The 26,500-nt window shown below is 38.7% G+C and overlaps 1 protein-coding gene across 3 annotated transcripts in view; it reads left to right on the top strand.

The window, feature by feature from the left end:
- Positions 1–26,500, top strand: part of RUNX1 (RUNX family transcription factor 1) — a 1,096,070-nt gene that overhangs the window by 296,958 nt on the left and 772,612 nt on the right. For all 3 annotated transcript variants that reach the window (XM_055279612.2, XM_055279615.2, XM_055279616.2), the window contains exon 2: positions 12,113–12,382. The gene's annotated coding sequence lies outside the window, so the exon portion shown is untranslated. The remainder of the gene's footprint in view (positions 1–12,112; positions 12,383–26,500) is intronic.

Raw genomic sequence — 26,500 nt, forward strand, 5'->3', positions numbered from 1 at the left:
GTGAGTTAATATATGCAAAGCTCTTAGACAGTGTACGTCATGCACATAGAAAGTGCAGTGTTAGCTATTATTTTATGTTATTTTTATTTATAGCAATTGACATTTAAAAATACATAAAAGTAGAATAAAGTTATGATTGGGGACTTCAATACAATAGAAACCAAACATAACTTTCATGATTCAAAAAGATATTCCGTTTTTTATGCATCAGATATAGTTGATCAAATTAAAATGAAGTAAGGAACTCAGTGTAAATTGATTTACTGTGCAGTAAAGTTATTGTTGTAGAATCTGTTACTTAAACAAGGCCCCAGATTGGAGCTTTGCAAAGTGGGGTGAGGAATGACCTAAGAGGCAGCACAGTAAATAACTACAGAAACCATAGATCCAAGAGTTGTAGAAACCGGATAAAATGTAAATTTCAAGGGAGAGGCAACTCTCCTATTGTTAACTTCTCTTTAGATTGCTTTGAGCTAATGCTTAGTGTTAATGCCAGGCAAATTCCAAACAGGGAAAAACATAGGGACTTATCTTTCATATTATATATGATTAAAATTAAACTTGATTTGTCCATTAAGCAGTGCAGTAACAGGTTTTCTGACTTTTCATAAGGCATTAGAGAAATGATGCATATCAAGACGTTCTTTTTCAAAAGGACACTAATCAATGCTGAGAACATTTGCTATAAATTATTCACATTTGTTATAAACTACTCCATCCTTTTAAAAATTAACGGTACATAACCTATAATCTAGGAGCAAAAGTAGAGCTGCCTCACCTTGGAAAGTTTGATTATGAGGGGCTGATTACAGTAAGGGAACAAATAGGATCCTGAGATTGGAGCTCAGCGTCTTACGAGGAAGAAATCACTGAGCAGCCGTACATCTGATAAAATGTGATCTCTACTCCTTGTTGTGTGTTCTTTCACCACACATTAATATTTCATGCAACCATTTCAAAATAAAGTCATAATGTGAGTCATAAATCACAAAACCGTGGCAACAAACTACTTTGGTTTATATTAGCTGTATACGGATGATACTTAAGCATTTCCACCATTAGCATGGACTATTTGAGCTTTCTGTACACCACATTTGCTCTATTTCTTCCATTTTAAGTGGTAGGAATATGGGAAACAATGCTAAATCCATTCATTAGTGATAGAACTATGCTATTTGTTCTCATAATTGATTTCATTTCAACTTGGACCTGTGAAAATGATAGCACAGTTGAAAATGACAATATTATTGACCTTGTTTTAGCAAAGAACATGCCTTTTCCAGTGAGTCCTGCTGAGGAGTAAAGGAAGATCAGGGGAAAATAAAATGTTGAAAGAAAAAATAGAACAATGCATGAAGATGAGAATTACTTAATGTATAAATTTGGTTTATGCTCATTAGTGAATGGCTTATTCCTTACATACGCTCCTGAAATGATGCCATTATAATGTATAATTTTGGTCTTACTCTCTTTTAGTTTTTTTCTAGTGGGACCTGTTCCACTTACTGCTCAGTATTAATGAAATGGTTACTATAATTATTATAATTCATAGTAGGTAAAGAGGCTGGATAAGGTTATAGCTGAAAAATGTCTATCTATATTTCTCTCTATATATTTTTATTATACTTTAAGTTCTGGGATACATGTGCAGAACATGCAGGTTTTTTTTCTAGCTTTTGATTTTAATTTTTTTAAATTTTATTATTATACTTTAAGTTTTAGGGTACATGGGCACAATGTGCAGGTTTGTTACATATGTATCCATGTGCCATGTTGGTGTGCTGCACCCATTAACTCATCATTTAGCATTAGATATATCTCCTAATGCTATCCCTCCCCCCTCCCCCCACCCCACAACAGTCCCCAGAGTGTGATGTTCCCCTTCCTGTGTCCATGTGTTCTCATTGTTCAATTCCCACCTGTGAGTGAGAACATGCAGTGTTTGGTTTTTTGTCCTTGCGATAGTTTACTAAGAATGATGATTTCCAGTTTCATCCATGTCCCTACAAAGGACATTAACTCATCCTTTTTTATGGCTGCATAGTATTCCATGGTGTATATATGCCACATTTTCTTAATCTAGTCTATCGTTATTGGACATTTGGGTTGGTTCCAAGTCTTTGCTATTGTGAATTGTGCTGCAGTAAACATACGTGTGCATGTGTCTTTATAGCAGCGTGATTTATATTCCTTTGGGTATATACCCAGTAATGGGATGGCTGGGTCAAATGGTATTTCTAGTTCTAGATCCTGAGGAATCACCACACTGACTTCCACAATGGTTGAACTAGTTTACAGTCCCACCAACAATGTAAAAGTGTTCCTATTTCTCCACATCCTCTCCAGCACCTGTTGTTTCCTGACTTTTTAATGATGGCCATTCTAACTGGTGTGAGATGGTATCTCATTGTGGTTTTTATTTGCATTTCTCTCATGGCCAGTGATGATGAGCATTTTTTCATGTGTTTTTTGGCTGCATAAATGTCTTCTTTTGAGAAGTGTCTGTTCATGTCCTTTGCCCACGTTTTGATGGGGTTGTTTGTAAACAAAGAACATGCAGGTTTGTTACATAGGTATACACGTGCCATGGTGGTTTGCTGCACCTATTGACTTATCATCTACGTTAGTTATTTCTTCTAATGCTCTCCCTCCCCTAGCCCCCCACCCCCCAACATGCCCCAGTGTGTGATGTTCCCCTCCCTGTGTCCATGTGTTCTCATTGTTCAACTCCCACTTATGAATGAGAACATGTGGTATTTGATTTTCTGTTCCTGTGTTAGTTTGCTGAGAATGATGGTTTCCCGCTTCATCCATGTCCCTGCAAAGGACATGAACTCATCCTTTTTTATGGCTGCATAGTATTTCACAGTGTGTGTGTGCTTAAGAGAGTTGGAGTCTCACTTCGTCAAACAGTGGCACAATCATACCTCACTGCAGTCTCACGCTCCTGGGTTCAGGCTATTCTCCTGCCCCAGCCCTCAAGTAGCTGGGACTATATCTAATTCTTGATGTGAACAAAAAGCCCATGCATTGAAGGCATCCTGAATTTATAAAAACCAAGCTCCCACCAATTAGACAAACTGACCAAAACATAAACACATGCATATATTAGAGGCTTGTAAATATTTAAAGATGCTGCTGCTAGTAGTTTCTTGTGCTTAAACCACACGGCATAATTTTCAGGACAAGGGCACTGTTTGTGAACAGTTGGGTTGGTTCATGACTCTTCAGCCCTTGACTTGCAAAGCTTGAATGAGGTTAGCATTCAATGCCCTGGATGGATGCTCATGGTTTCTGTCATATGCCAGGTCTGCAAAGGAGCCAACCCTGTTTCCTCATCTATGAAAAACAGCAAATAGGTATAGTCGTTGGATTGTGAGATGGTTGGAATAATTAGGAAATGTGTATAAAAGCACACTGAAAAATTAGAATATTAGAACCCCTTATGAGTAAAAATGTATTTTTTTGGTTCACAAATAATGTATTAATTTATTAAAAAGTTGATTGATGAAGGATTGAAAAGTACCCTGCATGGGTTCTGTATTCAAGATAAGTGGGCTAGGATTCTGAAAACCTGGAAAGCACATGTTGAGTCTGTGGAGGACAATGACTGCTCAGTCATTCTCTGGGAATGTTGTCGCTGTTGTCAGGCCATCAGGTTTTCAAGTGTGGCAGTCAAAAATCCACTGAAAAAAAATAAAGAAGGCTGCATATGCTAAATAAAACACATTTACCAATCTGATTTGTTCTGCCAGCTATGAGTCCAAGACTTCTGTGTTGATATCAAGACAGAAACTTGAACATCAGCATCGATATTACCTTTCATAAAAAGAATGCATACAATGTTTTAGGTTTTCTAATGAAACTTTACTGTACTTTTGAAAGTACTCAGATATTTTTCTGCCCTCTAACATCTCCAGGAGACCCTACATTTTCGTTTAACAAAGATTTTCTTAAAGAAGAATTAGATAGAAGGTGATATAAAGAAGCAATGTGTCTGAATTTTCGGGGAATGCAAACTTAAAAAAATGCATATACAGTCAGCTCTCCATATCTGTGGGTTCTGTATCCATGGATTCAATCAACTGAAGATCAAAAAGTTTAGAAAAAAATGACATAGTAAAAAATAATAAAAAATTTAAATATATAGTGTAACAAGTATTTACATAGCATTTACATTATATTAGGTATTACAAGTAATCTAGAGATGATTTAAAGTGGAGTCATATACCCTGTAATGACTTTTTGATCAACAACTAACTGCATGTATAAAGGTGGTCCCTTAAGATTATGTTATCTTATTTTTTCTGTTCTTTATCTGTGTTTAGATATGCTTAGATGCCCAAATACTTAGCATTTTGCTACAGTTGCCTATAGCATTCAGTACAGTAGCATGCTGTACAGGTTTGTAGCTTAGGAGCAATAGGCTGTACCATCCAGCCTAGTTGTGTGGTGGGGTATACCATCTAGGTTTGTGTAAGTACAGTGTGATGTTCATCCATTGATAAAACCAACTAACGATAAATCCCTCAGAAGCATCCCAGTTGTTAAGTAACACTTGACTGCATAGAAGATGTGTGTAGGTTATATGCAAATACTGTGCCATTTTATATAAGGGATTTGAGCATTTGCAAATAATCCTCAGGGTCCTGGAACCAATCCCATATGGATACTGAGGGGTGACTGTACTTGGTGTCTTATAAAAGCTACAGTAAGAACAGACCAAAAGAAGGTAAACCCAGCTGACCATTTCTGCAGTTCTGGATCAGCGAAGGGTTACTACCATGCAGCACAATTTAGTGCATGCCATTTGCTTTTATGGAGGGCAGAAGATTGCTGAGTATTAGGTCACTGTGGCCAAGAATAAAGCTGAGCTTTGACCTCAGAAAGGAATTTGGTCTTGATTTCAAGAAGGCATTTAAAACAATAACCCAACACTTCGGAGTACCTAAATGGATGGTGGAAACTGCTAGAAAACCACAGGTAGCGTTTGCTGAAAAAGAAAGTGGTGGGAGGTGTGTGAAGGTAAGGGAAGAGAGAGGAGCCCCGAAGCCGCTGGAAGGGCACACAAGTGCTCCAGAATTGCAATACTTATAACGATGAGGGACCTGTGAGAGGAGGAGGGTGACAACGGGAAAAGGTTGCGGCGAGAGAAGAACATATTAAAAGATTCATGCGTGCAAAGCCTTGGGAGGATGTCCATATCGTGTCAAGGTAACACCGTCATTCTTTGAGAGAAAGGATTCAGAGATGCAGCCGACTTCCCAACACGGACATCCCTTTCTTGTACCTATTTAATGGCTGCTATCCATTTCCATCCCATTGCTGGACCCCCCTGGCCCCATTAGCTCTGCAGGGAAAGAATAGAAAATGCCCTAGACAAGTCGGATGCCCTCCTGGCTGCACAGCAGTCCAGGTTTAAGATGCATCATTGAAGCTTGGGGTGGGTCCCATCTGTACCTTCAGAATGCCATGCTTCCCCTTGCCAGCACCCGATCCCCATGGCAGAGAGGGCATTTCCCTGAGAGCACAGACTGGTGGATTAAGGCAGGGAGTGGTTACCTGTTTCTGTCTCTTACTTATCCCTTTGTGTTGCCCGTGTCACTCGGTCTGGCTGTGCAGGATGTGGCTAATTGCTCACTGGTCTCCTGCAGGGGCCCACCCATTTTGAGTCTCGCACTGCCATTCATTTTTAAATTATTTCTCCCCTGAAATAAACTGAGACACAATTACATGTCATAATAGAGACAAGAAGGAGTCCTCACTTCTTTTGAAATAGAACAATATCTAGTCAGTTTCTGGGATTTTTTTTGGCTGGACAGTGATATCGAAATGTGGGTTACCTTGGTTGCTTCCCATTGGAAGCTTGGCTTATTGTGGTTTGCTTTCTAGTTATCAATGTAAGTAGCTCCAGGAATAATGAATACTCATAAAAGTGCCTTTATGCTCATCTCGTCAGTAAAGAGTTGCTCTTTTCTTGAATTTAAATACAATTAAGCAAAGGATTTATCTTTTAGTGAGCATTTTTTAAAGTCCCATGTAATGGACAACATGAAGCAACTTATTTAGTGTGGGTTTAGTGGGAGTACTGTCAATAATTTTTCACCCACTGAAATGGAAACCTCATGTCTGTTGTATTTAGCTACTGAAAAACAATTTTAAGAAATGCATGTAATCTCTGGAGTATGTGAAGTCAGGTATTGCCGTTTCTTTTCTTATTTAAAATCGTATCCCCCTAATTTTCTGTCTTTAGTATGGGTGTCCTCATAATAGTGTTACCGGGATTTTTAAAATCTGAAGCCTGAATTCAAGTCTTTTCCTAAGTTAATATAGGAAAAGGTCAAAGTCAAAGTCAAATTCAAGACATTTGTCTCCATTTCAAAGACAGAAAGACTAAGGTGACTTTTGACATAATTTACATCTCACAAAATTATACAATACATTGCAATCGCTTATTTATTAGATTAGGCCCTGGAACCAATAACAAAGTTCTTTAAAAACATAAACAGTGAGGTATTGATTAAATCAGCCACGAGTGCATGTTGACTCCGCAAAAATGCCGGAGCTTCTTATAACTCGGATCAGCACAATCCAACTCCTTTTATCCTCACCTCCTTTTAAAATTGTTTAAGCAATGTTACCACTTAATTGCTAACCCATCTGTAGCAGGAAACAATTATTCTGAATAAGCCCACGTACCACACTGGTTTTCCAGCAGATTATTTAAAAACAATATTTCCTTAAGATAACAATTTTGATAATGATGCAGGAAGGAAATATATTTGCAATTAAATGAACATGCTTTAGCACAACAAGCAATAAAAAGCTTAACACTGAGCCTTTGTGAATTAAATGCCTTAAATGCCGGAACAACATTGGACAAAAGTCATGGTTCTGCTGACACATTTATTTCTCAGTAAATGAAGACTGTTTAGGTTTAATGCACTTGTGGTTAGCAATAGTTTAAAAGATCAATGTAAATTCGTTCTGAACTAGTAAATAAGGCTTTAATGAAACTTCTAACAGCATGCTCTCACACCTTAGTTCTCTTCATCATTTTGAGGTGACACAGCAGGATTTGCCTTGAGTTTGATGACACGCACACAATGTTATGAAGTGTTTGACAGATTTTATTTGATGTTTATTTGATTTATGGGGTTGATATTGGATTTCAGCATCTCTTTATCAGCCTTTTGTTCACACTTAGCAGAGTGCTTATGAAGATAGTTTCTTCTGAATGTGCTTATTAATATAATATATATACTATTAATGAAAGGCAGTTTGGAACTGGGATCATTAAACATTTCCACTCTGCTAAATGAGGTAATGTATGAGAAAGCACTTTGCAAACTGTAAAGCCATATACAGATGTTAGTTATCATAATTATTGTTGTTACAGGAAACCCGGGTTTTATATATCGTTATTCTGTTTAACACTTAATTCAAAGAGTAAATACAGGCAACCAATTTCCTTAAAAACCTGCTACAGCTTTTTAAACAGTTCTGAACGTTTCATTAGGGTTTATTGTAAGTCATGCATGATGCTATTAATTTCGTTTAGGCTTAAAAAAAATCGACTGACATAATACACATGACTTGTGACAAACTTTGACAACATGAAACTCGCTTAAGAAGGTGCTTGGGAACTTTCACTTGGGACTGGGAACCATGAAAGGAAGCATATCCAAAACTGCTTCTGTGAGACGTCAAGATGCCGCCTGTTCCCTTTTCAGTCTGACTGTTAATTTGTCTTTTCTGTCCTTCACAGATGATGAACTTCATGAGTTGCTTTGTGGGGATGCAGTAAAAGGGATTTTTTTTTCTCTCTCTCTCTCTCTCTCTCTTTTCTTTTTTAATCTGGTTGAGGAGAGACGTAGGGACTGGAAGACATTCACATGGCTGTAAATAAAAGTCAGGATAAAATTGTTGAGGTGAAAACAGGTGATTTCTTGCATTAGAATTTGACTCATACCTTAATGATGTGAGGAAAGCTTGGCAAATTTTATGAACAGTCAAAAAACTTACCCATGGAGATGGATGATCATGCTTTCTGTATAACACTTCTCTATGGTAAATCAAGAGTTCAGTTTACTCTTTATCATATAAACCTCACAATATGATCATACTTGTTTTTCTTTTTCTTCTTGGTTGAAATATGTAATGAACAGTAAATTACTAATGATTTATTTGATATTTAAACAAATGCAGCAAATATTTTAAATTAAATAAAAGAACTCATTACCCGTTCTGGGGCTTGGGATATACCAAATGCTCTTACTTGATACATAGCTAAGAAGAAAACTTAAATGCTAAAAGGCAAATGAGTGGAAAGTACTTCTTTCCCTTGGTACATGGTACCCTAAAAGTGTTTAAGATGTAAAGCTTGTTAGTAAAGAAATACTGTATCATGGCACATCCATTGGGAGGAGTAAAATAAACATAGTTATATGTGATTGGAAAGTAACAAAGCACAAATAATTCAGAAAAAAATACTACAGCAAAACAGGGGAGGCGTTAACTAAACTATACAGTCCGGGAGCTCCAACACCAAGTTTTTCACAACTAAGGATTCAAAGGTAACTTGACTGTGGGGCCTATCAACTCATTTAGTAAGTTCAGAATGTATTTCAATCCCAGAGAGCTGCCCAGAATTCTGGTGGGACAAGAAGGGCTTAATGTCATAAATATCAGTATACTGGCTCCATGTCAGTATTACTCTGGCCATATTGAAACAGTCCCTATTGTCTTCACTCATGTTAATATTTGAGGCTCCTTTTTCCATTCTAAGATTTCTTTTACATAATGAATGCCTTTCTAGTAAGTTCTACAGTTAAATTCATATAATTTTATAGCTTTTTAGTAACTCACTTTTATCTTTCATAGTGGCTACTATTTCTTGAGAGTTTACAATACGCTAGGCACAGGGCAATGTGCTTTAATTATGTTTATCTCATGTTACCTTCTGAATAATCCTATATAATCATTATTATTGTCCCCATTTTCAGGTGAGGTAATTGAGGTTAAGCAAGGTCAAAGTCAAGGTCACTCAGCTAAGTAGTGATGCAGCTGGGATTAATTTCAGTATCCTGCACTACTGCCTAGTTATTTAAATAAACTACATGACTATATATCAGATGCTTAATGAAAGATTTAGAATGGCCAAATGAATGAATTAGAAAAAAAGTCACACTGCTAAGTCATTCTGTGTCCATATGAAAGAAATCAAAGTAAAAATTATAAAGACAAGAAGGAATAAAAATCAAAACCACATGAGTGTGGTTGCTGGGCACATCATCACTGGGAATGTTCTCTTTTGAAGTAAAGGAATAACAACTCTTAGGCTCTTCAGCAGCTTGATAATAACTTAAATGTCAATGAAATGTATTTATATTAAAAGTGATGTTAAATACCCTTGTTTCAGTTAGGACAGGTGACAGTACAGCCAGAACATCTCAGAGTAGAATATAAAACTTAACTTTTTTTCTTAAAAATTCTATTCAATAGACTTGCATTTCTGGATTCCCAATAACAACATAACAGACACTGAACAAGGGAATATTGTTAATGAGTTAATTGTCAGTTAATTCAGTATTATATTTTTCTTGTTTGCCACGTGATAAATTATATGTATTAGAGCTCGATTTTCTTATTCTTAATTTTTGAGCCAAAGTATCCCTTTGGCTCAAAAATTATTTAATTGCCAGAAACACAATCATAAAAATAAGATTTTTTTTCCTATTAAAACTTCAGAATACAGACAATTTTTAGAAAGAAAGATGAGAAATCCTAATTTGGATACAAATAATTTGACCGCTAACTCAGTGGTAATCAGCTCTGACTTTGTGGCACACTGAAGTGCACTGAGTTTTTTGAAAGGAGAATGTGAACTTTCAACTCTTAAAATGTGTTTCAATTTGCTTCAAATTAAAAATAAGTATGTTCACAGTAGGGCACTGAAACTGTAAAATGTTGGCAATACCGGAAGTGTACATAACATCAAATGAAAGAAGGAATGCAGAAGTTGAAAAGGAAAAAGGAAGTAATTTTATTGAAACTAACACAATTATTTTCTTTTTATTAAAAATAAAAGTAACCTTTTAACATGTGAAATATATGGAGAAGTGAATCTACTTACCAACTTAAAGCACTGATTGTATCAAACCAATTAAAGTTAAAGCTACTAAGTTTGTCATTTTGATCATAATGAGTCATTAGAGGAGCCTGGGAGTAACAATCCTATTTTGTAAAAACAGTTTTGCTTCATAAGAGAAAGAAAAAGTAGGTAAATGAAGATGTGAGTAAGCATCTAGTATGGAATCTCTATCTACATCTATTTTTAATCAATGGAAAACATTTCTATACTATATGGCTTTAAATAATATTCTTGAAAGATCCTGGCAACTGATTTACAGTTGCCAATTATAAGAATGATTTAAGAAGTTTACATGTATTTAATTTATAATTGAAACTAAATTGTTATATTTCTCCATGCAGTATACATTTTTAGATGTTGGCTTTTGAACTATATAGAATATTGCAAAGAACTTCCAAATTAATAATTTTTATTATTCCAAAATACTGACTGTAAGTCATTACATTTCACCCTATCAATGTCAATCAATCTAAGTAAAGAAACAAGCAATAAACTCTATTGATAGTTGTGGAGATGCAGAGTTGCTGGTAACAGTAACAAGTTAATAATGCCAGAAAACAATTGAGAGGTGTTTCTTGTGTTGTTTTGCCAACACTGGTCACATTTTCCCACAGAAGTACCAAAAACAAATAGGATGAGGAAAGAGAAATAATTGTGCAGGTTGTTTCTAACAAGTTTTGGTTAAAGGCAAATAAAATCAATCTCAAATATGAGTTACTGTAGCTGATTGGGGAGTTAAAGGAAGTAAGTTACAGGAAGCGGTTGTGTCCAGTTTGGAGTTGAAGTTAGCAGATCTTTGAAAAAAACTTTCTCTTATAACTAAGGTCAATTAATAATGACTTACATTTTCTAAATTTAGATTACTTTTCCATCTGCCTCAAAAGTGACATTTGTTTACAAAAAAAACTTACAACATCTTCCCAGAGTAACAAAAAAGTCATTTAAAAAATTCTGAATTAGCCTCTGACATGTACATTTTCTCTAATTTTAGATGTCTGGTCTTTTCCTGTTTCCAGGTAAAGCCCAAATAATTGTTTTACTCACTGCTTCCTTTGTTACTGAGCAGTGGCAGGAAAAGACAGAACTTGTTGAAGGAACTTGCTCTTCACTGTATTCCATGCACCCATTTATTCCCCATTGAAATGTGTGCCGAGAGCCAGGAAACCCACAATATTTCTAAGCATGTTCTTGAAGCATGTGAGCTTTAATGAGTGTTAAGAGTACCTTATTAACTTGCTGTTGCCTGCTGAGAAAACATTGTTTATATAGAATTGGCTTATTGCTAATGAGAGAATTTATTAAGGCATAGCACAGGCAAGGCATAATATGAACACTCTTTTTCTAAATATTTTCTTTCAGGTCTTTCTCGCTCCAGTTGATGATATTAAAGAAGGGTCAGACACGTCATCACTCACTCCTTTACTTACTGGAAAAAGCAAAAAGATTTTATTAAGATTAGAAAATTTTCCCCACCCCATTTGTCTCTTCCACACCAGTATCTCAGCAATCGCCCCATTTGAACTGTGAGATGCTAAATAGTTCAGATGTTTTCCTCTTCCTGTAATAATCATGCATATGCCCAGCTTGGATGCCTCCCCTGCCTCATGAATTTGCAGAGTGGCCCCAGCTAGGCTCCTTCTTGTCGTGGGGACAATTGCCAAAGCTGATATAAAGAGAAAGAAATTATGGAAAAGAGGGTTCGCTTTATTTAACAGGGCTCCAATCCCTTTAGTGTCTGTAGTTTTGCGGCATGTGCCCTGAGCCCTCCAGCCTTGGTTCCTCTCTCTCACTTTACGCTGTGTGCCCTGACCATTGGCTGGTCCTGAAACATGGCTCATGTGGCACTGGTATGCACCTTGTCGTCTACACAGCTGCAGAGCCCAGCTATTCCAAAATGGTGGTAGACGCTAGTAGGTGATGGACAGGACTGATTTCCCTTCTCCCGTCTTTATTCGCTAGGATCCAAGTAAATTCTAGTGGGCAAGAGGAAGAGAAGAGAAACTACAACATCATTATCTTACTGCTGGAGGCAGCAGATTACGGACCCCTGACTGTGACGTGTCAAAGGCACTATGTGACAACCAAGACCCAACACATCCGGGGGGCACTCCAGGATTCCTCCAGGCGGCAGTTGCTGGCTTAGACCCACTTCTTCAGGAGGGAGGTTCGCCCTGGAAAAGCTGATCTGCATTTCTGCCGGGATCGATGCCGTGGAGACTGAATACATTGGTAAGTAGTTTAGCAGCTAGTTTGGTCTCAGCTGACAATGATTATGGATTGGGGTGCTCGGAGCAAGAATGCACAAATGGTCTGGAGAAAAACCAGCAGTGAAACTCTACATTTTTTGTAACATCTAAATCAGCAAAGAAAAACGCTGCAGTATAGTTTCAGGTGTCTAGGAGAATACGAAGAGGGCTCCAGGCAGGTTAACGGACAGATAGTCCCCCAGTGTCCTTCATTCTGCACCTGAACTTCTTAGAGGCCATGTTGCCTGCTCCCTGACCCTCCTTTCTCTCTTGTTCTGTCCTCACTGATTCTTGGTTCCATTGGTGTTTTTGGTCTCATTCCCACTTTCCCCCCTGGTCCTCTGTGGTCCTAGCTTTTCATCCCAGAAGCCCCTTGTCATGGCCAGAATCTAGTTGTCTTCAGAAAATTAATCACATGTCAATCTTGGTTGTCCCTAAAAATCCAGGACCAGCAGTCACCAATGAATTTCTTTTGTGGGTCTCAGTAAAAATACAAAGTTAAAAGACACTGGGAGTCACAGTAGCTCAAACACTATCTTTTAAATCTCACATGACTGCCGTCCTTCAAATAGGCTCTTCCCAGTTCTAAATGAAACAAAATTCCCTTCTGTGATTCTGTTTCGTTACCCTCCAAGATTTTCTTCATAGCTCTGATCACTACTAAAGATGGAAACAAAATAAAAGCATGAAGAAATAAATTCCACCATATGAGCCTTGCACCATGCCAGGCACATGGTAAGTGTTCATTCAGTGACTAAGTAGATTTTTTTCCTGCTTCCATAGTGGGCTGCATCTAGCTTCAGTAGCTTACCCAACAAATGGTATGTTCTTTATAAGAGAAAAAGTACTGGAGATACTTTCCTGCTTTCTGAATTCCGTTTTGTTTCATGATCACTCTTAGATTTGTTAACTGTGGGCATAAGAGCATCTGATATGAATATGGTTCAAGTTGAATCAGCACAAATGAATCATCATCATAATCATAAGAAACTGAAAACTGAGAAAAAGTATTGGAGATACTTTTTCTGGTACTGATAATATTTCTGGTACTGATAATATTTCTGGTACTGATAATATTTCACCTTAATATTTTTCTGTGTTTTGGGTCTATTTCAGCAGATTTTTGATAGAACACCCTGAAATCCTCATATGAGTCATTAAGGGTTTGATTGAATTCAGAATCAAATGTGGGTGGGAAAATGGTCTTCTTGATAATCCATGATTAAGCTTTTTGATTGTTTGGTACTTTTTTTTTCGTGGTCTTATCCAGCCAAACCACTCTTCAGACGACACTCCTATTACCCCACACAGAATAAGTCTGATCACACAAAAGCCCTCTGTGTCATGGCCCTTTCAACGCCCATCATCTCTACTTTGAACAAGGCGTATGTTGTTGAGCTCTGCGGCATGAGTTATCTCAGAAGTGGCGCCATCCTTGCTGTCAAATAGCACAGTGACGGAGCGTTTCACAGCGCTTAGGGTTACATGAATTCAGCAGTGTCGTCCAGTTCTGTGGGCACATAGCATAAAGGTCAAAATTGTAGATTCGATGACTTTGGGGCCAGTGAGGTCTGTTTTGTTTCATGACCACTCTTAGATTTGTCAATTGTGGGCTTAAGAGCATCTGATGCAAACATGGTTCAAGTTGAATCAGCACAAGTGAATCACTCTTAAGAAACTGAAACAAAAAAACAAGCACAAACCAACATGGTAGCCTTTGGTGAACTTGCAGGCAAAATATCAATCTCTTTTTCCTCCCTTCCTCTCTTTTCCCTCTCTATATATGATCATTATTTAACGAACTGAATGACAGTCAGATATATCATTTTTATCCTGGACTGTGACTTTAAGAAGACATTATTTATGAAACACCTACTGTGTCACTACTCATGGGCATTGTAAAGCAAGATCAGCATCTCTCTCTTCCTTCCCTCCTTTGCGGTTGACCCTCTGCAGGTGTCTCAAGGACCATGGCACTGACTCCTTGTTTATGTTACTGAACTTCATGGTTAACAAAATGCCGTTTTCCATCTAATGAATTTGCCCTGCAGGCACAGGAAAAGAGTTGGTTCCACCATTTTCAGAGGCCAAGCAACAATAAATTTTGCAGGATTTTGTTGACGTTAATTGGGTTTGTATTGGTGTGAGACATTCTTGCTCCTGCCTCATTTGTCTTCTGAATCATTTGAATCGCCCACGTTCTGGGCCAGCCAGTCATTCAACCATGTGATTCCAAGCTTAACAATATATCCGAGTCACTGGTGGCTCAATCACACTTTAGTTTATTGCTCAATAAAATAATAATAACAATAAGTTGAGACATTTAACCAGGCTGCTTTTCTCCAGGGGCAAAATAAAGCTTTCCAGTTTAAAAGAGGGCATGCTTTCATTTCTGTTTTTTTTTTTTTTTTTCCCAAAGAAATAAATCAAAATGCTTTTGGTATTAACAAAAGACCCTTTCCAGAGGTGTAGCTACTAACACCTGGAGAAAATCCTAAGAACCAGAATCGAAGACAAAATGGAGAAGACATGGGGGCGATTATTGTTTATATGATGGAGACACATACTCATACTCATGCACACACACAAATACAAGTTGGTTTCTCTTATAAAAATAATTACTGCCCAATTCTTATGTTATTATAAAACTATGATTTGCAAATGTGTCTGTTGAAACAGTCTTGCTGTATGGTCAGGTGGCAATAATATGTGAATAAGTTCTCGCTTTGTTTTTATTGTGGGCACTAGCTCGTGCAATGTGCTTGTGTATGTAAGAAGTTTTGATATCAGTTGTGTGTGATTGGAGGCATAGAAAGCTGCAGGCAAATTTGTAAATTGGTCTTTATATCTGCAAGTTGGTTACTAGACCATTGCTATCTTGGTGAAGGGCCATTTAAAAAAAAATTCCAATCTGTTGAGAACTGATGCTTTGGTAAAATACGATGAAAACTAATGATTAGAAAGTCAGTCATGCATTTGGATGTCATGGTTATATTATATTGCTATAAAACTTTCTAAGTACTTAATTTCCAGTCTCTGTGCTTATCTTGATGCAGACTGGTTACAAATACTTCCTGGATCTCACTGGTCACAGACCTTTCTTTCAGTAGCTCCATCCTGGACTGCTCAAATGCAGAGAAAGGTCTATTCCAGGCTTAAAATAAATGAGATATCACTTAACAAAAGCACATTAGGGATAAAAAAAAAACAACCAGTTGTAAATGAATGAGCTTATTAAATTGTGAATGTAATAGGGTTCTTTTAAAGACTTTTTTTTAAACAGCTCACTGTTTTGAAATACCGAAAAAAAAGTGCTTTTAAATTGACTTCAATGTTTGTCCAGTCCAAATCTAACACATTTTTGAATCTTGTCAATGGTCAGTGTGCCAATGGTGGAAACATTTGCAAAGGTGCTGTTTTCTCTAAATTTGCTTCACTATTTTATATAAGCATTATTATGAAATTCCTTCTAAATCCCTAAAAAACATATACTCCTTTATGCCACTTTATTACTGAATATTGTTTTCTAGGATACATATAATCACATGTTTTTATTACTGAGGTATGTCTTTGTGAAATGGCTGGCAAAGCTCACGGGAGACATTGGCCTGTCCCCACATTGAGAGAAAGACAGTCAATTTTTCACTCTGTTTTTACTAAGGTACCAAACCAATCAGAATTTCAAAAGCGTGTTGCCCAAATGTTGAGACATAGAGTCAGTTTAGACTTTGATATACTTTCAGTGCTGGTGTGTATGCTCAGACATCCATGTCTGTACAGATACCCCCGAAATAGTTTGATCCAGAGTTCACATATTGCTAAGAACATAGATTTGCCCTTGCGACCAGTGTAACAGTCTCCCAGATAGAAGTGCAAAAGTTCAAGCTGGTATGGCAGATTTGCTCAGGGAAGTCACTGGAGCCCAAGATCCTTCTGTCTTGTTTGTCCATCATCCTAGCATGTTGGTCACACTTGCGTGGTCCACGGTGGCTCATGGCCAAGCTGCTTTCTAGTCAACAAGAAGGGGAGTGTGAAGGAGCAAGGGAGAACATGGGCTCCTCTTTTGGGGCATGACCTGGAAGTTTTATACATTTCTTCCTTTCACATTCTATGGGACCATCTGCTCCAAGATAAGCTCAGAAATTGAGAGTCAAGCACTTAGAATGTTTTATAACGATATGGCATTGCCTTACAATCCAAACACGTGTTTATTTTGTTATTTGGAGATATAAAGGCCCATTTGCAAATCAGCTGCCCAGCTGTAAAGAAGAAAATGTGCTTGTTTTCTGGACTGCCGCATGCCCGTCAAATATGGAATTATTGTGGGGGGCCAGCAGTATCCGTACAGGCGCCTTTCCAACTCCCGTGTCTTGGTTAACTTTGCTTCTCAAATAGTATCAATTATTTGCCTAATTGTCATTTTCTGAGAAGCGAGGCCATGATGTACATACACTGTGGATTTACAAGGAACTCCTTTACACCACCTTGGCTTCCTCTCAATGCTACTTTACTGCATGTTGACAGCTTCCACCTATTTGATCTTAGTGTTGAAGGGAGATTTTCCTAGGATCTAAACCATGAAGATTTGTGATGAAACACACAAGAAAGCTGAAGTTCCTTAAACCATATGCTGCAAGGTGAGAAGTGAATAAAACGTAGTTTTAGATGGCCTCTGCAGAACATGGAGGAATTGAGCACACACAGAATACAGGGAGCCTGTGGGTCAAATGCAAATGTGGATAGCTTAGTATGATGGTGGTGATAACATGGGGGTAAAATCTTGGCAGAGTTGCCTTTCTGGAAAGAATTCTAGGTGTCTCCTGAACAGTGAACTCATAATTACATCTTGCAGTTGAGCTGTTTACTCACCACCAGTGGAAATCCCTAGGGAGGGGGCTGAAGGACAGGCCTTCCTGTGCTTTCTTTAGCTTCTGTGGCTGTTGAAGACGTTTGAGGCTCTCCCTTTACCTCTACCCCACATCTGACCTGGCCTGTCCAAAGCCCATTGTGCAGCATCCTGAACCCCATTACTATTTCTCCTCTGATTTCTTTTCCTCCTTCCCTACTTTGTTTAAAAATATTTGGGCCATGGCTGTTGAGATGGCCATGGCTTTAACCAAACAGAAACCCTGAACTTGCCTCCTCTATGGAATTGGTTACTCATGCTTGAATGATGGATGGCATCTTCCCTGCTTTTTGGGATAGAGGCCAGAATGATATCACTGTGGAGTCTGAACCAGGCTTTCTTTTGGGGTCTTATGGAAACTTTATCTGAAGGACATAACTAGGTGGAAGGGATGGACTGAGCAGTGGCAGGCAGTGAGAAGCAGCTATATTGCTGCATTCTGGTCAGGAGCACTATATAAAGACACTCACAAAGGGAGGGAGGGGTGAAATGACCACCTGCATCAAGGATGAGCAAGGGCAGCAGCAATCAGGGACTCCCTGCAGGGCATTGGGCTGCTAACGCAGAAGCCAGAAGCGATTTGGTCCAAGTCATGGAGAGGCTTCCATAGGGGAGAGGCCAGTGCAAGGAAGTCTTTATTCTTATTTTTATGTCTTGTTTGTTTTTTTAATTTTAATGTCTGACATCTGAATGTCTCTCAGGAAGAGCCCTGTCTTTATTTAGAAAGTTACCTGGGCAAGCTGTTTGGAGTTGAGATGGGATTCAAAGGGCATGGGTTTGGCTGCAGACAAGAAAGCCAAAGGGTTGCAAAAGAAAGAAATTGAATTTGAATAGTAGTCATATAGATATATGTATATAGCCAATGTGTAGTCTGTTATCACTCATTCTCCTCTCACCCTTTCCCTCTAGTCCATTCATTGTGTCATTCTTATGTTTTGCACTCTCAAAGGCACATATATATGTGTGTGTGTGTGTGTGTCTTTGTTAACCTTGCTTCTCAAATAGTGTCAATTGTTTGCCTTATTGTCATTATATATATATGTGTATATATATGTGTGTGTGTATATATATATATGTATGTGTATATATATATGCCTTTGAGGGTGCAAAGGCACATATATACTCAGTGGTGGGTGCACCAAATCTCACAAATCACCACTAAAGAACTTACTCAGGTAACCAATCACCACCTGTTCCCCAAAAACCTATGGAAATTAAAAAAAAAAGAAATTGAATTTGAGGGTTACAGAGATACAGAGAAAGAGAGGAAGAAAACTGGAGCCCAACTGGTCAGAAATTATAGAGGAAGTTAAGAACAGGAGTGTTTCAACATTGTAAATATACTAACAGCTACTCAGTTCTCTACTTTAGACAGGTGAATTTTATAATATGTAAATTATATTTCAATAAAGCATTGAAAGAAGAAAGCACAAGTGTGTCTGATGCAATTTCAGGTTGCTTGCATTGCTGCAGTATAACCTCCAAATGCCTCCGCAGAATTGAACAAGCCTCATGAGAGGATTTGTTTATTTTGTTGCTCGGTTTTGGTGGAAATCTAGGAATGGAGGAGGATTGCATACTTGACTTAACGTAGGTTGGAAGGAGACAGTGTGTGCGGGGAAAAAGAGATGTTCCATAGATTCCTAGCTCACTGGAACCTGGGGCTTTAGGCCAGAAGTGTCCAGGAGAATGAAAGTCCCCAGTAATTTGCAGAAATCCGGGGAACATTAGACTCACAATGTAGACAGGAGGGTTATCTGGATATTGCGGACTGGTGACTATGAGTTTCTGTTAAGTACAGTAGAATGTTTCTAGCATATGACTTATGTTTACTTTTATGGAATGCCCATGGTTCTGGTTACAGTTATATTATGCAAATTCAGCTTTTTCAAAAGTGCATTCCTGGGAAACAACGACTCCAAAAGATTTGCAGTGAGGAAAAGGACTAGACGGTCAAGTAAGTGTTAGGGAATGCTGCAAACTCTATTCCCTCTCTGAGAGTCACAATGTATAATAACATATTAAAGGCTCTAAGAAGGTCTGCAATAGGGCCCATGTTTGTTTAGCCTGGTATTTCCCATACCTAGTTGACCCTGACCTCTTTTCAAACAGCACACATTAACAGGGAAATTCCTGGGAAACATGGCTGTTTTATCTTTGAGCAAGGACCATATGCCTGGAGCCGGAGTGGAACTCTGGATCAGACCATGCCTGATATTCTTTCATTTATTCCTTCATTCTTTCAGGTCTGGGAAGCCTGTGTTGCTTTGTGTTTGTCAAAAGCAGCAAACTGTTGAACAATAATCATTCAGCAACCATAAAATGTATCCAGGGAATTGGTGCTGTCAGATTTGGATATTAGTCTTTGGTGGCCTAACTGTAGTAATTAATACACAATGATAATGCAAATGCAAATGAAATTAGCAATGCAATTTGGCTTATCTGCAATTAATATGGTGTAGGCATATGATTACTGGCCTATCGCCGGCTAACGTCAGCCTCTTTTCACGATGCTTGGTAACACAGTGAGTCAACATTTCTAGTTGGATTCTCTCCCTTGCAATCAAATGTCACTGCTACATGCTGCATATAATTTTGTTTTATACCTTCTGAATAATTGTCACAAATACAGCAGATGTTCCTGACTGCTTAGGTGAATGCCAAGTATTGGACAGGAGGGAATAAAATAAAAATAGTTTAGAACTCAGATACAGTAACTATTGTGGGGTAGAAACTAGCGGAAAGGAATACTCTAATCATTGTATTAGACAATTCACTTGTATAACTACGTAGTGATGCAGTTCTCCACGTTCTCTCCCTGATGCTGTTCTCATAAATACCTGTTCATTTCTACCTTTAGCTAGGGTCCGATAGAATTCTCATAACACATTACAAGGATATCGTTTGACATTGCAGACTTCTCTGTGATTCAAAAGTGGGATGGGGGCTGATTTGTGCTGCCCATGACGGCTTCTTCTGCTGTGTCTTTTAATGACTGTTGGCACGAGAGGGCATTCTCCAGCCACTCTCCATCCTTTCCCCAGTTTTTACCCATTTTAAAATTTTCCTAATTTCTCCTCTGGAATGTTGTGTTTTTTTCTTCCTGCTTTTTAGTGCTTTCCATTTTTTCCTTGTCTTGTGAACCAGTCTATACACCACTTCATGTGAGGGTACACAACGATTTTGGTAGAATTCTGGGTGTCTGTCTCTGATATTTAAGTGTTAGTGATTTGTGAAAATCTTAGATAGATCTAAGATAACATAACAAATTCCATCTTGAGGAATGCTATCCTTGATGTGAAAGTGGGGTGGGCTCATGAGGTTAGCAACAAGAAGGAGCTAGCCCATAATGGCTTATGTAATGGAACCATTTAATAAAAATAGGTACAGCATACTAGTGTAAGTAGATGAAAAGGTCGTAGAAATCATCAATTTAGATGGAGGTGATATGAGAAATAGGACTTAAAACTTCCAGGAAACTGTCTCCTGGAGATTATTTGAACCACAAAACGTGTTTTGCATTTCCAGCTTAATTGCCAAAAGCACAAGGCCATCTGTGGCACAGTGCAAGATCTCTGCAGAGCTTCCCTAACTGGCAGTGTTCAGGGGTAGGTCTCATGCATTACTAATGCTGGAACAATAGAGCTGCCGAAACTCCCGCTCCGTGAAAGCGACCAACCTGATCCTTGGCTAGTGTTATGAGTCTTCACAGGATAATTGCGTTTGATTTCTTTAAAGAAAAATGTCCAACTTTTCTATTACTGAAGAAAACAAGAAATAACTTCAATTGTGCTTTAACAAGAAATAGCTTCAATTGTGTTTTACCAACTTTTATCTCTAAGACGTGTGAATTTTGCTCCATGACAGTTTCCTAGTATGTCTTCCAATGGGACATTCACGGTCCTTTGTTTTCCTGTTTTTCTGTCAAACCCATCTACATCTAAGGTGAAATTAGGGGCTGTTCCCTTTTGAGATGACGTCATCCCTGTCTGATCTCTGCAGATGCCACCTTTGGCTGATGTTCTTACTCTCTGTGATAGACTGTCAATAATTGTGTGGTAGGCTCCTTTTTATTTTGAGCTGAAGTTTCACTCTGTCACCCAAGCTGGAGGGCAGTGGCACAGTCTTGGCTCACTGCAACCTCCGCCTCCCGGGTTCAAGCCGTTCTCATGCCTCAGCCTCCCGCGTAGCTGGGACTACAGGTGCGTGCCACCATGCCTGTCTAATTTTTGTATTTGTTTTTTAGTAGAGACGAGATTTCACCATGTTGGCTAGGCTGGTCTCAAACACCTGACCTTAAGTGATCTGCCTGCCTTGGCCTCCCAAAGTGCTGGGATTATAGGCGTAAGCCACTGCGCCCGGTCAGTAGCCTCCTTCTCACTCATATCTGCGGTGTCCTGACTTCTTCCTTCTCACTGGAAGTGCCTTACGAAGTGCTTGGCTCATGGTGTGTACACAATAGATGTGTACGAATGAAATAATAAAAGAGAATGGCATTGGTTTACTGAGAGCTGGCAACAGGAGTATGCATAACGACTGCTCCCTGTGATGGCAGAAAGTGAGCCTGCCTTAAAGAACAGATGAGCACTTCTGACTTCAGGGACCCATCATTGGGCACAGGCAAAGGCACCTTGAGATGTTAAAATATCCACTGTAGCGACTAACACCATTCAGGGAAATGCTTCTCCAGGACTCTGTCTTCTGCGCCTCAAAGCAAAAGATAACAGTCCAAATGCCATGAAAGACTGTGGGTCTATTATTGACAAATAAAAACAAGGGATACCCAATTAAACTGGAATTTCAGATCAACAGTGAATAATATTTTAGTACAAGTATGTCCCAAGTATATTATAGTTGATCTGTCAATAGTATTAGCTGCTTTTGTTTTTGGAGATGGATACAGCTTAGGAGAAGTAAGAGAAAGAATAAATTAATGAACTTGTCCTGTCTTTCAGATATGGTGGCAATATATTCTTGCAGTATGAATTACCATTTTCCAATAGTTCCAAACATCCATCTTCTTGCTTCTCTTTGTGTTCCAATTTGTGGTTTGGAAGGGTACTCATGAACCAGTGAATTAGCTTGGTGTTCTTAATAGGTGAGCTCATGTTACCTGAGAAATATTTTGTAACATTATACAATTGCTATTATTCTTGAATTTGTATATAGGTGGGTTTGATGTAACATGTATAAAGCATGAAAATGATTTTTCACATATCCTTAGATATTTATGTATTACTTAGATGTTGCTTTAAGAAATGGTGAAAACAGAAATATAAGTAATAGCAATCTATAGGATGAAGTTAAAAAATTTTGTAATATTTTCGATTTGAAGATGATATGTAAAATTAATGTGTTGTTTCCAAATTTAAGTACTACTTTAAATCTGTTTATTGATAATTCTGCTCACTACTGCCTGAACAAAGTGTTTCTTTGAAATTGAAATTAATAAAAAAACTGTCTTGTCTCAGGTGGTATTACAGTCAATGCAATGCACTTTATGTGACAGCTTTGATTATAAAGACATGTGAAATGAAATAAATAGGCCAGGTGCGGTGGATCATGCCCATAATCCCAGCACTTTGAGAGGCTGAGGCAGGTGGATCACCTGAGGTCAGGAGTTCAAGACCAGCCTGGCCAACACGGTGAAACCCCGTCTCTACTAAAATACAAAAATTAGCTGGGCGTGGTGGCAGGCACCCGTAATCCCAGCTACTTGGGAGGCTGAGGCAGGAGAATCGCTTGAACCTGGGAGGCAGAGGTTGCAGTGAGCCGAGATCACACCACTGCACTCCAGCCTGGGCAACAGAGTGAGACTCTGTCTGAAAAAAAGAAAAAAGAAATGAAAGAAATAAATGTTAGGGAATAAACATATAATATTTAATTAATTATGTACATTTTATCAGTCTACTGAAGATGCTGACCCACCAGCAGAACACTTAAACATCTCTAATAATAGGAATTATCACATTTTGCAGGTACTTGGTTGTCTAAAAATCAGTTTCAGTTATTTTCCTATGTTGCTATTGTAAAGGTGTAATTGTCAGGTTGAGGGACAAGACACACATGTTGTTTAATAGTTTGTTTATCTGAGTCACAGCATATAGATACATAGGTGAGGGAGTGCTTTAGATCTTGCCCTGGGCCCTACAAGTGTTGGTGACTAGGCTGCATGGAGAGGCCAGCATTGTACCTTCTTTTCCCCCAGAATCTAGTTGACTCCTCTGGAGCCTTGGACATAAATAGTTCTTACTTTCCTGTCACTTTCCCTCAGTGAGATATAAAGACACCTGTATTAGTCAGCTCAGGCTTCCATAACAAAGTACTGCACCTTGAGAGGCTTAAACAGCAGAAACCCAGGGTCTTTCAGTTCTCAGGGCCAGTAACCTGAGATCAAGGTGTCAGCCGGCTTGGTTCCTCTCAGGCTGTGAGGGAGAATCTGTTCCAGGCCTCTCCTCCAGCTTCTGGGGGTTGCTGGCAATCTTTGGTGTTCCTTGTGGATGCATCTCTCCAACCCTCTGCCTATCCATTCATTTGGGATTCTTCCCACCCATGTGCATGGCTCTGTGTCCAAACTTCCCCTTTTTATAAGCGCACCAGTCATATTGGATTAGGGACTCATCCTAATGACCTCATCTTAACTAACTCCATCTGCAATGACCCTATTTCCAGATAATGTCACATTCTGAGTACTGAAGATTAGGACTTCAACATACACATTTTTGGGGTGGGGGACACAATTTAACCTATGATATGGTTTGGTTTTGTGTCCCCATCCAAATCTCATCTTGGATTGTAATCTCTGGATATGTTGTGGGAGGAACCCAGTAGGAGGTAATTGAATCATGGATGTCATTTTCCCCCATGCTGTTCTCGCGATAGTGAGTGAGTTCTCACGAGATCTGGTGGCTTTATAATGGGCTTTTCCCCTTTTGCTCAGCAGTTCTCTTTCCTGCTGCCATGTGAAGAAGGATGTGTTTGCTTCCCCTTCCGCCATGATCGTAAGTTTCCTGAGGCCTCCCCAGTCATGCTGAACTGTGAGCCAATTAAACCCTTTTCCTTTATAAATTATCCAGTCTTGAGTATGTCCTTATAGCAGCATGAGAACTGACTAATACAACCCATAATAACACTCAGTGTTGTCCACTGGCTGAAGGGGGAATTTAAGGGAGGTTCTTTGGAATTGAGGTGGAGGGGTGGCCTGGGGTTGAGGGTGGGAATTGAAGTTAGGATGAAGACCAGACATGGAACACCATTCACACATTTTTGGTAACTGAAAAAAGCCTAAAGTGTTTATTTTCTTTTTCTTTTTTGGTGGAGGGTAGTGATGGGGATGGAGTCTATCAATGTGTCCCTGCATCCAGATATTCCTGATATCCAAGGGCAACACCACCCTGCCAAGTCTGAAGTTGGGCACATATTCCACTTGCTACTTTTTGGGCAGAAGCATAATTTTCTCTTCAGAGGAAGAGTTAGAGAAGATAAAGATTTAAGTTATTTTTATAAGGATATGTTAATTTAAAATTTAATTGTATTTCACTTAGGTCACATTAACACAAAGCATAAAACTGGCACATTCATTAGACAAGTCACTGTTTCCTAGGTTAAACATGGAATGATGAAATTAAAATGTCTAGGTTTGGGAAGGTATCATAGTCAATGCTATTCATTATGCTTTATTAAATACCAAAACATGTCCCAGATTTTGAAAAAAAGGAAACCCACTGTTAAAACATTCAGATACTCTGCTTTTGGCAGGTCTGGCTGTGAATCGAAAATGCCCACAATGCAAGGGCAGGCAGAATCAGCTTGGCCCTAGGAGGGCTGTAAGTAATTATTTCTGGAATGGAGAAACATGAGCTAAACATCGCAATTGCCTATGTTTACAATACTTCAATTTGCAAATTTCAAGGTGTTGTTCTACCCTGTCAGATAAATACATGCTACAGTAACACTGTGGTCATTTTGATGCCTTGACCAGGATAGATACCTTCATGGAGGAAAAGAATTGCCTGTGAGGTTTAGCTTATTAAATCTGTTTGAGATTTTTCTCATGACTTCCATCATTACCCGTGCATGGGTATAATCTCTGAGTACATAGTCAGGACCCTCCTGAGTGAGTTTTGTTTTGTTTTAGGTAGGTCATGTCAGGAGGTGAGTGGTAAATATCACCCTGTCTTTGACAAAACTCCTACCTATGTACCTGGAAAATATACATCTTTTGGACAGTTGATTGTCCTCCCATAAGAAGATGGACAAGCTTCTTGAGGATGCAGGTCACAACTTGGAATCAGATTTGAATCCTATTTCTTTGGCCACTTTTATTTATGTATTGCTGAGCCTGAAGTTGAGGCATGCATCCATTTCTTACACTGTAGGATAGGCAGTGGGATGTCAAGTGGAGTGGCTGTGATGATGAAGTGAGATCTGAATTTATGACAATTCCTGACAGGTGGTAAATGCTTTAAGGGAGACAATTCCCCAAGGTCCCTCATGGTTCTGCATGTCTTATAAGAAGAACAGTAACTACATTTTTTTCTGGACTATCTTTTCAAGAATGTTTGTTTTGTGCACATCCTTGGATGATAGAGATAATGTATCCTGCTGGGGCAAAGGGTTCGGCAGGTTTGCTTGCAGCCCTTTATGAAGATTTGGATTTTCTAAGCTTGTAGCTCCTCAGTTGTGACACAAACTCACTGTGTATGCAACCTCCACTTGGGCTTCTCCTCCTAACCTCTGCAAGGGTTGAGGGGTAAGGGAAACCAAAGTAAATGCAAACTTCATGCTGCCTGCTGTGCTGTGAGTAATGAAGTTCTTTGTCTCTGACCCAGGAGTCTCCTGTCTTCTACCAGCATCCATGAAATTGTGGCGGACTAACTTGTTAGCTTGCAAGTAGGCTATAATTTCAGACCCTTCATAGTTTTTGACAATGCTGAAAATATAATCATTTTTTATCATTAAATAACAAGTGTTTTGAAGGCAGGGACCATGCTGCTTATTGTAGCATCTGCAAGCCTAGTATAGAATGGACTCACAGTGCATACTTATTGAATGAATTAAATTGGACTGGCTAGTTTTAAACTCAGTTTTTTCTTTCTCAATTAACTCAAACTCAACAACACCTGCATTAGGGCCAGACAGTGAAGAGGAAGAATAGAGGGAGGAAGTCTGACGGGGAGGAAGAGGAAAAATCCA

The sequence above is a fragment of the Symphalangus syndactylus genome, chromosome 5, assembly GCF_028878055.3.
Source record: "Symphalangus syndactylus isolate Jambi chromosome 5, NHGRI_mSymSyn1-v2.1_pri, whole genome shotgun sequence".
NCBI classification, from domain to species: domain Eukaryota; kingdom Metazoa; phylum Chordata; class Mammalia; order Primates; family Hylobatidae; genus Symphalangus; species Symphalangus syndactylus.